Genomic DNA, 13760 nt, shown 5'->3' with positions numbered 1-13760 from the left:
TACTTTGCACACACACTACCCGGGTAGTAAGAAAAAAAATGCCTTATACATACATTCATATTTTTTTTGCACTACACACCAACTTGTGAAAGAACCAGGAGGACTTTTGGACAATTTTTTCTTTTTTTTCTTTTTCTTTTTCTTTCTCTGACCCGCTTTGCACCACCTGGACTAAATATCGTATTTTTCCCATTCCAGCAGTGTTGTGAGATACAGCAAAGTATTAACTTGTTTCTTCTTTTTATTATTTTTTTGTTACATGTACAATAAATGTGCTGGCTGTTAGCTGCTTCATACAATTTGGCCCAAATTTCATTCTTCTCCTCCCAAGAGTTGAACCTAGCCCTATAACTATTCAGAGTAATATAACATAGTGTCATACTGACAACTGTTGCCGTGTTACATATAGATAAATTCACAAATAACCTGCCTGATCTGTCTCAACTGCTCATCGTACCTAAACACACAAATGATCTCGAGAAAATGACTAACAGCATGTGCACCATTTTCACTAGTACATTAGATACTGTTGCTCCGATGAGATTAAAAAAGAATTTTAGAGAGAAAAATACTGTACCTTGGTACAACAGTATTACTCGCTCTATCAAAAAAGAAACTTGCAATCTAGAACGCAAATGGAGACAAACTCGTTTAGAGGTCTTCAGAATCGTGTGGAAAGACAGCCCGTCCCGTTATAGAAAGACTCTAAAAGCAGCCAGGGCCGAGCATCTCCGCAAACTCATAGAAAATAACCAAAACAATCCACGGTTCTTGTTTAGTACAGTGGCTAGATTAACAAATAAACAGATCACCAGAACAAAACATTTCATTACAATTTAGTAGTGATGACTTTATGAATTTCTTTAATGAGAAAATGGAAAGCATCGAAATACAATTGTAAATGTACAACCTTTAACAGAGTTTTATGATTCAGCCTCAATTATCACCCCTCAAGAACAATTGCAGTGCTTTACAACTATAGGACATGAAGAGCTAAATAAACTTATAACTTCGTCTAAACCAACAACATGTTTATTAGATCCAATACCCACTAAACTACTGAAGGAATTGTTACCTGTAGCAGAAGAGCCTCTTCTCAATATTATCAACTCGTCTTTATCTCTAGGTCACGTCCCACGACCGTTCAAGCTAGCAGTTATTAAGCCTCTCATTAAGAAACCACAATTAGATCCAAATGTATTAGCAAATTACAGACCCATTTCAAATCTGTCATTTAAGTCTAAAATACTAGAAAAGGTGGTGTCGGTCCAATTATGCTCCTTGCAAAAAAACACTATCTATGAAAAATTTCAGTCAGGATTCAGATCTCATCATAGCACAGAAACTGCGCTCGTTAAAATTACAAACGACTTACTTCTAGCTTCTGACCAAGACTGTGTCTCAATACTAGTGTTACTTGATCTCAGTGCTGCGTTCAACACTATAGATCATAAAATACTCCTAGATCGACTACAAAATTACACTGGTATTCAGGGCCAGGCATTACGGTGGTTTAGGTTGTACCTATCAGACCGTCACAATTTTGTCTATCTAAACGGGGATAAATCTAATATAACGATAGTAATTTACGGAGTGCCGCAAGGATCAGTGTTAGGCCCTCTGCTATTTTCAATATACATGCTGCCACTCGGCAATATTATAAGAAAACATGGAATTAAGTTTACACTGCTATGCCGATGATACTCAGTTATATATTTCAACACAACCAGATGAAATCTCTAAATTATCCAATCTGTCAGAATATATTAAAGAAGTAAAACTTTGGATGACTAGTAATTTTCTTCTATTAAATTCAGATAAGACTGAAGTATTACTTATTGGACCAAAAACCTGTACACAGAATCTCTCACACTACAATCTGCATTTAAAATGATGTACTGTTACTCCATCCTCGACAGTTAAAGATCTGGGTGTTATATTAGACAGCAACTTGTCCTTTGAAAATCATATTTCCTATGTTACAAAAACAGCCTTCTTCCACCTCAGAAACATTTCTAAGATACGGAATATGTAATCTATTTCTGACGCAGAAAAGTTAGTTCATGCTTTCATGACGTCTCGACTAGATTACATTATTAGCTGGTTGTCCTGCTTCCGCAATAAATAAGCTACAATTAGTACAAAATGCAGCTGCTAGAGTTCTTACCAGGTCAAGAAAACACCAATTTTATCATCTCTACACTGGTTACCCATTAAGTTCCGTATCAATTATAAAGTATTGCTAATGACCTATAAGGCTCTAAATGGTTTAGCTCCTGTGTACTTAACTGATCTTCTATCGCCCTACAATCCTTCGCGCTCCTTAAGATCACAAAACTCTGGACTTCTGGTTGTACCTAGGATAGCTAAGTCCACTAAAGGAGGGAGAGCGTTTGCACATTTGGCTCCGAAACTCTGGAATAGCCTTCCTGATAATGTTCGGGGCTCAGACTCGCTCACCCAGTTTAAATCTAGATTAAAGACGTATCTCTTTAGCCAAGCATTCAAATAATGCATCTCATATCAGATCGATTGCACATGACTATCTTTGCTTAATGTTATGAACAGAAGCTACACTAATTATTCTCCATTTGCTTTTCTGTTTTGCCTCGGGACACCCGTCCCGAGGTGACTAGAGATGACTTCAGCTTCAGTCGGGATCCAGCCTCTTAAGAAGACCTCAGATGACCAACACCTATGAAGAGACGGCGCCAACTCCTGTGAGGACTTCAGAAGACGCAATCATCTGGATCAACATGCACATTACACAATTTCTATATATCCTAATCATTGTTAATGTAATTCATTTTTCAGGAGCTAATTGCTTCTACGTTCAGTTAAACTGCTAACAGTGATTGTAAATGAATTGCCTAAATTATTACATTATTTGCTAACTGCGTTCTTTAAATTGTGATGTTGACATGCATTCTCTGTAAAGCTGTATATGTATCGTGAAAAGCGCTATACAAATAATTGTGAATTGAATTGTGAATTGAACTAGGTGTCCTGCTACAGATACATGGTACTTTTACTATCAGAAAGAATGTTGTAGAGACTAGTGACTCATTCTTTCTGAGAAGAACAAATAAACTCTCTTAATCCTACAGTATGTATTCTCTATATAACCACGTGGGAAATGTATAAACATGTATCCAAGTTTCCCATCTCATGACTTTCCTTTTATAGGCTTTATTCTATGTATTAATTTTCTCTTGTGAACTATTTTGGTATTAATATTCCAGAGCTGCAATTTATAGTGAACTGAAATCACATTGGTAGCATGTTTGGTGTCTACGGACTCCAACTTTCGTTTCCTATTTGGCAATTTATGTTACATATTACTAACTCTGTGACACATTAGTATTATAAGAATCTAGAAGGTTCTTTTCTCATTCATCCAATCCAGTGTCTTATTCTAATATCTTGCTACAGAACAAAAACTTCCCTCTGAAAGGGAAACTCCTTATCGGCTCAGACACCTCAAGAGGGTGTGACATCTTCACCCCTAATATTCACTGATCACAAGATCAAATCTCTCCTCTTTTCTTCCTCTTCTCTTTTACTCATAAATGCTGATGTTAAGATGATGCTGTAAGAAGCTAGAAGCTTACACCGAACCCCCAAGCTTATATGCCAGGCTTCGGCCTAGACCTTCCATTCACCAAAGATCCTCTGAATCCAACTGGTTCTCTTTCATCAAGACAATATCAGCAAAGATTCAATGGGAGCCTCCACAAATTGCATCAGGACAGTTTTAATTCAACTTGGAGGGACATGCAAGTATCAAACTAGGGGCCCCTATTTTAACGATGTAAACGCAAAGTGTAAATGCAAAGTGTAAAGCGCACGGCGCAGGTGCACTCAGGGCGTGTCCAAATCCACTTTTGCTATTTTAACGACAGAAAAGTTTCCCATCTCATGACTTTCCTTTTATAGGCTTTATTCTATGTATTAATTTTCTCTTGTGAACTATTTTGGTATTAATATTCCAGAGCTGCAATTTATAGTGAACTGAAATCACATTGGTAGCATGTTTGGTGTCTACGGACTCCAACTTTCGTTTCCTATTTGGCAATTTATGTTACATATTACTAACTCTGTGACACATTAGTATTATAAGAATCTAGAAGGTTCTTTTCTCATTCATCCAATCCAGTGTCTTATGCTAATATCTTGCTACAGAACAAAAACTTCCCTCTGAAAGGGAAACTCCTTATCGGCTCAGACACCTCAAGAGGGTGTGACATCTTCACCACTAATATTCACTGATCACAAGATCAAATCTCTCCTCTTTTCTTCCTCTTCTCTTTTACTCATAAATGCTGATGTTAAGATGATGCTGTAAGAAGCTAGAAGCTTACACCGAACCCCCAAGCTTATGCCAGGCTTCGGCCTAGACCTTCCATTCACCAAAGATCCTCTGAATCCAACTGGTTCTCTTTCATCAAGACAATATCAGCAAAGATTCAATGGGAGCCTCCACAAATTGCATCAGGACAGTTTTAATTCAACTTGGAGGGACATGCAAGTATCAAACTAGGGGCCCCTATTTTAACGATGTAAACGCAAAGTGTAAATGCAAAGTGTAAAGCGCACGGCGCAGGTGCACTCAGGGCGTGTCCAAATCCACTTTTGCTATTTTAACGACAGAAAAACGGTCCGTGCGCTGGGGCGCATTTTTGAAATGGGTTGTCCCTATTTTCTTAATGAGTAATAGGCGTAACGTTCAATAAACCAATCAGAGTGTCATCTCCCATTCCCTTTAAGAGCGAGATGCGCTCGCGCCATGGCGGATTGCTATTTACATGTCAGAATTTGTTGGCGGAAAAGCTGAAAGCTTTTCAAGTGAAGAAACCGATCTGCTCGTGCGTGAATTTAAAGCGGGCTTGAGTCAGTTAATATATATGTGTGTGTGTATTGGCACGATTGTTCAATTAATTAGCCAATTTCGTTCATCATTATAAGTAGTAATAGGCTGAATTGAAAATAGGTAATTCTAATACACGCAATGACTATTCATCATTACCTTTTTATATTTATGTAGCCTACACAATAATATTCTTTTACACTGTAATCCTTTTGTTTTTAATATTTGGCATGTTTGTGTGATGCGCATCCCTGTGTGTAATAAGCAAAGTCAACGCGCACTGTGGACGCGCCCAGAGGAGCAGTTTCTACCAACGCTCTCTAACAAAACAATATTGCGGCTTAAATTACTACATTATTTGCTAACTGCGTTCTTTAAATTGTGATGTTGACATGCATTCTCTGTAAAGCTGCTTTGAAATGATATGTATCGTGAAAAGCGCTATACAAATAATTGTGAATTGAATTGTGAATTGAACTAGGTGTCCTGCTACAGATACATGGTACTTTTACGATCAGAAAGAATGTTGTAGAGACTAGTGACTCATTCTTTCTGAGAAGAACAAATAAACTCTCTTAATCCTACAGTATGTATTCTCTATATAACCACGTTGGAAATGTATAAACATGTATCCAAGTTTCCCATCTCATGACTTTCCTTTTATAGGCTTTATTCTATGTATTAATTTTCTCTTGTGAACCATTTTGGTATTAATATTCCAGAGCTGCAATTTATAGTGAACTGAAATCACATTGGTAGCATGTTTGGTATCTACGGACTCCAACTTTCGTTTCCTATTTGGCAATTTATGTTACATGTTACTAACTCTGTGACACATTAGTATTATAAGAATCTAGAAGGTTCTTTTCTCATTCATCCAATCCAGTGTCTTATGCTAATATCTTGCTACAGAACAAAGACTCGTAAAACTTCCCTCTGAAAGGGAAACTCCTTATTGGCTCAGACACCTCAAGAGGGTGTGACATCTTCACCCCTAATATTCACTGATCACAAGAGCAAATCAGTTTCTACCAACGCGCTCTAACAAAAAAATATTGCGGCATTGACTTCCGACTTTAGACCAGGTTTGAGTTGGTCTATGGCACAGTCTATTTTCAGCTCCTTAAAATAGCAATGCGCCGGCAATGCACCTGAACACACCTCTTTTTTAGACCAGCACGCCCATGGGCGCACTAACTGGCGCAAATGCATTTACTAATTTAAGGACGTGGCGCTGAGGCACGGCGCCGGAGGCAAACTAGCAAACACACTTGCGCTGCGTCTTGCGTCACATTGCGCCGGGTGTATTATAGGGCCCTTAGTCTCATTAACTGATACATTGAGTATCCTTACCCCTTGTAAAGAAGGGCATGTTAAAACTTAACTGATGGTTTGCTCAAGGCTGTTGATCTGCTGAATTTCAAACAATGCTGTAACTTCTTGCTTCCTGTACTCCGCTTTAGCTCTCTCTTTCCCTTGGTAAACTGTATGCATGTATGTGTGTGAATGTTAGAGTAGTTAAGTGTTTAGTCTAGTTCAGTGTTTCTCAACCTTTTTTGGGCCAGCGCCCCCTATCCATTATCCAGGTCCCTTACCTTTCCCTTAGGTCCCCTCACAGGGTTTGAAAACATGTAATATAAAGAATACATATAAACTTCAATATTTTATATAACCTATAAACTTCGATTACGATGTTTTCTTAAACTTAACCGTGCAAATCGCATGCTTCGAGAACTATTTGTGTTGTTGGACATCGTTTTATTAAAATGCTGTGAGGAGATGCAGAAGAACTGATGAAATACAGGTGGTTAAACGCTGGCAGCCTCCACATGAGGCTCGCGCTCAAAATGATCGTCTATTTAGTGTTGATGTGCAGCCTATACATATCTTTTTACATCTCAAAAAAAGTGTTTTGGGATTTCATGATCCTTTAAACATCTGATTTCTATGTCAAGGGCTGTGTTTGTCAGACTTTGTTGGGCCTAATGCTTAATGCCATGGTGTTTTACCCACAAATGGTCATTATGAGTATGCCACTAAATTGTTTCCATCACCTTAACGCACATTTGAACTAACGCAAAACTCAAGATAATCTGTGTCTGCATATTGAATTTCTTTGATAATTCTGACATTATTATGGCTATTATATTATGTAGCCTACAGTATGTTATAATAGAAACAATAGGAATAAGGAATAGCGTAAATCAATTTAATTAAAACATAAAAATGTAAATGAATAAATCATTTTAAAATGGACAAATGAGTAGACATTTAAAATTGTTGTGCAATACTTGTTTTATGTTAAATGTTTGATTATTCATGTTAAAGGTGCCCTAGAATCAGAATTTGAATTTACCTCAGCATAGTTAAATAACAAGAGTTCAGTACATGGAAAAGACACACAGGGCCCTATCTTGCACCCAGCGCAATTGACTTTGTACACCGACGCATGTGTCATTCCTATTTTGCACCCGCGCAAAGCGCGCTTTTCCCTCCACAGAAGCACGTCGCTAAACTAGTGAATGAACTTGCGCTCCCTGGGCGGTTCAGCGCAAAAAAGGAGGCGTGTTCCGGCGCAAACAATCCCTGGTGCTATTTTGCTGTTCCATTAAACAATTGCGCCACTGACCAGAAAAAACCTAGTCTAAAGTCAGTGGCGCGTTGCGCGTTGTTCATTATGCTATTTTAAGGGCGCATGCTTGACCATAATGTATAGCGTGCACAACGCGCATACACTTTGCTCATGTAATCTACACAGATGCAACAGTTATTTTTGCAAATAATATGTTACACTAAAAAAATATTAACACATGAGATGACGGAAATCATTGTGGTGTGCCACGAAGATGTGAAAAAACCTGTTTAACCGACGCTATTTTGGGTGGGTTTCTCCCATCCCCCTACAACACAACTTCTCTGTCTTTCACTGCTCTTACAAGAACATCAGTCTCCTCGGCTGTGAACCGCTCCTGGCGTGCGCCTGGTAAATACGCCATAATAATAGCAATCCATAATGGAACTTGCGCACCTGCTTTTAAAGGGAATGTTGGATGACGCTCTGATTGGTTTATTTCACGTTACGCCCAAACCACACCTATGAATAATGAAGCTACTTCAGACCAACCCATTTTAGATTTGCGCCGGGCGCAAGAGCCATTTATCCCGCCGGGAAAATAGCAACAGCGCAGAGACCCGCCCACAAAGTTACTTGCGCTTTGACACTTGCGTTTCAGATCGTTAAAATAGGGCCCACAGTGAGTTTCAAACTCCATTGTTTCCTCCTTCTTATGTAAATCTCATTTGTTTAAAAGTGTAACGAATGTAGCGGTTATTAATTTATGGATGAAATATGAATATAATAATTCATAAGGTTATGAATAAATTATGATTCATATATCGACCCAACGGGGAATTAAACATATATTGTGAATCAATTACAACGAATTATAATCAATTACATATATGATTAGTTCTGGTTTAATAATTATTTAGAGAAACTGTGTGTTTGTCCAGCAAACTAAGTCCCTCACAGAATATTATAAACAGAGTTATTCTCTGGCCATGAAAATAACTTGCTATTATAGCATCAAAGCATAAAGCGATCGAAAAACGTTAAAGTGACTTGGTCTTTAGTTGAAAGAACAACCAGAACAATCGAGCATGAATTAAGTGTTTAATATATGCAGCTATGACTGAGATTATACGTCTAAAATATATACAGAAGGTATACACATATATATACACAAGAGTGAAAATGAAGAAAAGACAGGGAAAGAAAGATGATCAAAGAATGGCAAATTACACAGTTAAACCTTTTTGAGAGAGCCAGCACAGAAATAAGTTTAGACAAATTTCAGATAAATGATAATACTTGCTTATTGGTTCAAGTCCGTGAGTAGCAGTTTCAATGCGCTTGGCTTTGTTGGTCCTTTCCGGGAGGGTTTCTCCGGTGGGGTTTTTCAAACGAGGTTTAAACTGAAGAGTAACTTAGCCGAAGAGAGAGAGAGAGAGAGAGGAAGTGGTCCTCCCAAGCTGCGCGCGTGGTTGGGAAGCGCGGTCACCTGAGGCGTCCGGAGAGACGTGCATGAGACGATCGGGAGACGATCGGGAGACAACCGGGAGACAAAGGAGAAGGTGTGTGTCGTTGTTTTTATGGAAACCCAAGCTAACACACCTCCTGAATTGTAGCGGCCAATAGATGCGCAGCACTATTTGGCGGGCAAAGTTCCTTGGTTTGGTCTCCTAGATGAATTTGATTTCGAGATCGAGTGCTTTCTTCACAGTATCATTAAACACATAGAAAAATGCATATGTCAGCCATGTGACCCACCTTAGTGAATAGCTCGAGTCCGGATCTTTACAGAGAGATCAAACTCGACAGATCAGAAAGGCATAGACAAGAAGTTATGGTTTACAGACAGATTTCCACTATTAAAATGCACACTAGCACAAATACACTCATTTAAACACTAGGAAACATGCATAGGCCCTAAAATATATGATGTATATATTTCAGCATAGTGGTAGTTTACATATACAGTTAAAAATGTATGATTGTGTGTTTCTGTGTGTGTGTTTTTGTGTGTCCCTGTGTGTGTGGGGTGTTGGAATGTGGATCTGGTCAGTCTCTGGGGGGGGGGGGGGTGCTCCTTTTGAAGTCACTGAAGTGAGGAAGTTGGGAGTTTTTCTGTTTACCCTCGCAGGTCCACAAAAGTGTCAAGTGGGCTCATCTTATGGCAGACTGTTCGGAGCCGGGATGGTTTTACAACCCAGTCCAGCATGCTAAAAGCGTTCTGAACATTCCAAAGTTTATTGATTATCCTGATACGTGTGCATATGCTACAAAAGACTTCCGGAAAACACTCGGATCTCAACATAACACAGACTGTTACGTAACAGTCGGGATCATTAATATGTATGACCCCAATATTTGCATAATGCCAGCCCATTCGATGCATTAGACAAGGAAAGGCAGTATTAATGTCTGGATCTGTGCACAGACAAGGTAAGCAAGCAAGAACAACAGCGAAAAATGGCAGATGGAGCAATAATAACTGACATGATCCATGATATGATATTTTTAGTGATATTTGTAAATTGTCTTTCTAAATGTTTCATTAGCATGTTGCTAATACTGTTAAATGTGGTTAAAGTTACCATTGTTTCTTACTGTATTCACGGAGACGAGAGTCATTGCTATTTTCATTTTTAAACACGTGCAGTCTGTATAATTCATAAACACAACTTCATTCTTTATAAATCTCTCCAACAATGTAGAATTAGACGTTAGCCACAGAGCATAGCCTCAAACTCACACAGAATCAAACATAACCATCTAAATAAATACTTTAGTCACATAATACGAAGCATGCATACAGCATGCATGACGAACATCTTGTAAAGATCCATTTGAGGGTTATATTAGCTGTGTGAACTTTGTTTATGCAATGTATAGTCGAGAGCTCGTGGGGCAGAGGGAACGCATCTCTTAAAGGGGCCGTGCTGAAAAAAATCAGTGCATATTTAATGATGCCCCAAAAATAGGCAGTTAAAAAAATTTATTAAAAAAAATCTATGGGGTATATTGAGCTGAAACTTCACAGACACATTCAGGAGACACCTAGGACTTATATTACATCTTGTAAAAAAACAATCTAGGGCATCTTTAAATGTAAAAATGTTAAATAAAATAGAACAATAAATTAATAAATAGTAGGCCTAAATAGACATATGAGACTGTTTATTCACATGTTTAAAACATAGTTTAATAAAGCCGGCATTTAAACATATTTTGACCGTTTTTTTTTTTTTCTTTATCCATTTGAAAATATAGTTAAAATATGCTATTATAAACTTGTAGGGGCAACAAACCAACTTCCAACTCTCTCCCATGCCACTCAAAGTAGATAAGATGCTGTCGACAGTAAAAACGACCGTATATGGTCATTAAAGCGGTAATGTTTGCACTTAGGTTTTATTACGCATTTAGGAGAGTATTGCAAGAAGCTGCTTACATTAATCTTACTTTCGAAAAAAATAAATAAATACAATCATGATTTTTCATGAAAAAATATGTTATAATTATAGGCTTAAATACCTTGGTATCAGCTTGTTTTCATCAATGGTATAATTAATTAATTTCAAATTTATTTGGTTTGTCATGATTAATTTGTGTTCATAATAAAAAAAAAAATAATAAATAAACTCTTCTAACAAGAATAAAAACATATGAACAATTAGAAATCATTATTATACCTATCCAAGCAGCGTTTCTCGCTCAGATGTGAATTTATACTTTATCTAAATGTGATTACAGAATATATTTAAATTATCCATCAAATTGTCATATTCTCCTTACAGTCTTACGAGTTAACAATAATGCCTGACCAGTAAATTACTTGGTGAACAAAGAAAACATTTTGGCATTAGGCATTGGCATTAGTTAATGCCAAAAAATGTAAAAGTTTTACCTTATAAATATAATTTAGTTTAATTAATTTTAAAATTCTAACCCCACGATGTAATATAAACCTAAGTTCACCTACCAAAATATATCAACAAAAAAACATGCAAAAAACTTTAAAAGTGATTTTCTCAGGTTTTCAATTGGAAAAAGACGGCAGACGACCATAATTCAAATGGGTATACCATTCAAGGTATGACTTTGACTAGGATATCATTTTAAAGCTTATTGTCTCATCTTTCATTGATACCAGAATCTCAATTTTGAAATTTGGGTCACTGTGACTAATTTTGCTGGATCAGGTCACAAATTATGAACAAAACTGCCCTATATTATTTTACCTATCCACTTATGTACTCCACAACAAAACCTCTAAAATTAACAGTTGGACTATTCAGGCTTTATAAACGTCAAGCCAAAACGAATAAAAAAAAAATCTATTTTCTTTTTTAACGCCATTCCAGCTTCAATTGCTATATTCAAGGCGAGAAACAGGTTTATTTATTGGAAATAAAACTAAAGATGCAAAACAAATTAATGTAAAGTGAATCTGTAGCCTACCTTTCTCATTCGGCACGAATCCAACTGTTTTCATTTTCGAGACGAATGCTAAACTATTATTTATCATGAGCTTACTTTACTCACATTATCGACGTAAAACATCATCCTTCACATATAACAGCACACAAAACTACGTTCCAGTCAAAATTTTGTTCGTCTCGTTCCTTGAACCGATTCAGAGCCCTGGTCAGGTTACTGTATAAAATTTGCGTATATCAGGGATCTGCTATCAATATGCAATAGTATTGAAATCTCCTTTAAGCGCGTGCTCACTTTTCACTTTCAAATTCGCAATAACACGTGTATAGGGAGTGGCAGTACCTACCGCACATATCACAAGAAAAGATAAGTCAATTTGTCAGGACCTGTTGTGCTTACTTTTACTTTTCGCTTTGCCACCAAGTCCTCTGCCATCATCTCTCCTTACTCTCATCACATGATAAGTGAAATCTGACTGCTGCATTGTAGCTCAGGCTTTATGGAGCACAGCTTTTAGATTATAAATGTAGCATCCATTGTTCACCTGAACTGAATGTTTTTTTTTTTTCTCTAAAAAAGCAAAACGACAGTGGATGTAATATATATAACACCAGTAACACGGACTACAGCAGTTAGCCTTTTAAATTTTTTATCTGCCTGCATTGACATCATTATACAGTCCTGCTCACCATTATTGGCACCCATGAAGTTTAAGTACATAATGTGGAATATCTCCAGAAAAAAAATAAATAAAGTGAAACAGCTTTTTTCTATAGAGAACTTGTGTTTGATACAAAAGAGCAAATTATAAACAACAACTAAAAAAAATAAATGAGTAATTAAAAAAAAAAAACAATGGGAGAAAAAAAATAGAAAAACTTAAGCTTGCTGTGACACTGGCATTGGCACCCTTTACTATAAATCAGTATGGGAACATTTTGATTCACCTGTGGTAGATCACAAATGAGAATCACCTGTGATAAATTGTCAGTGCCCATGTGACATAAATTAGCCACTAAATGATGACTTCAGTGTTTTAAAAAGCCACATGTTACTCTCTGTTCCTTAATGGTGAAGACAAAGGAGCTGTCTAAGGACATCAGAAGTGCTATTATTAGCAAACACAAGACCTTCATAAGGTTATCTCCAAAACCTTGGTATCCTTGTTTCAACAGGGCTCAATGTTATTAAGATGTTTGCCAAGCATGGAACTGTCAAGAACCTCCCTGGACGTAGGGGAAAGAGGAAAATTGATGAGAGAACTCTTCGAAGGTTGGTGCGAATGGTGGAAAAAAACACCACATCGTGTCGCGTGCACAGAGGAGACACCAGGTTTTTTGCATAGTATAGAGTGACAGATCGTACCAACGTACTTTGAGGTCAAAATGCGTACAAGCTACGCAAAATGCGTACATGTTGGCAGGTCTGCAAGTACTATACGCTGCACTCTAAACCAAGCAGGACTTCATGGGCGAAGGCCAAGACAGGCACCATTGCTAAAGAAAAGACATAAGAAGGAATGACAGATCTTTGCCAAAAAGTACTTGGACAAACAAAAATTCTTCTGGGAAAATGTTCTGTGGACAGATGAAATATAAAAATATAAAAATAAAGCTTTCTGGCAATACACACCAACAGTTTGTTTACAGATGGCGCAATGAAGCTTATAAGTAAAAGAACACCCTACCAACAGTTCAGCATGGTGGAGGATCAATAATGCTGTGGGGCGGCTTTGCTGTGTCTGGTACTGGAGGCCTTGACCATATCACAGGAATCATGAAATCAGAGAATTACCAAGAGATTTTATAGCGAAATGTCCTACCTAGTGTAAGAAAATTTGGTTTGAGTCGAAGATCATGGGTCTCCCAGCAAGACCCAAAGTACACATCC

At 37.4% G+C, this 13760-nt stretch overlaps 1 protein-coding gene across 9 annotated transcripts in view; it reads right to left on the bottom strand.

Moving 5' to 3' along the window:
- The window catches only part of mre11a (MRE11 homolog A, double strand break repair nuclease), a 200420-nt gene that overhangs the window by 59322 nt on the left and 127338 nt on the right, over positions 1-13760 (bottom strand). The gene's annotated exons all lie outside the window — the stretch shown is intronic.

Source organism: Chanodichthys erythropterus, chromosome 17 (genome assembly GCF_024489055.1).
Source record: "Chanodichthys erythropterus isolate Z2021 chromosome 17, ASM2448905v1, whole genome shotgun sequence".
NCBI lineage: Eukaryota > Metazoa > Chordata > Actinopteri > Cypriniformes > Xenocyprididae > Chanodichthys > Chanodichthys erythropterus.
Note: the sequence above shows the minus strand (reverse complement) of the source record. Positions and strands in the feature narration are given on the sequence as shown.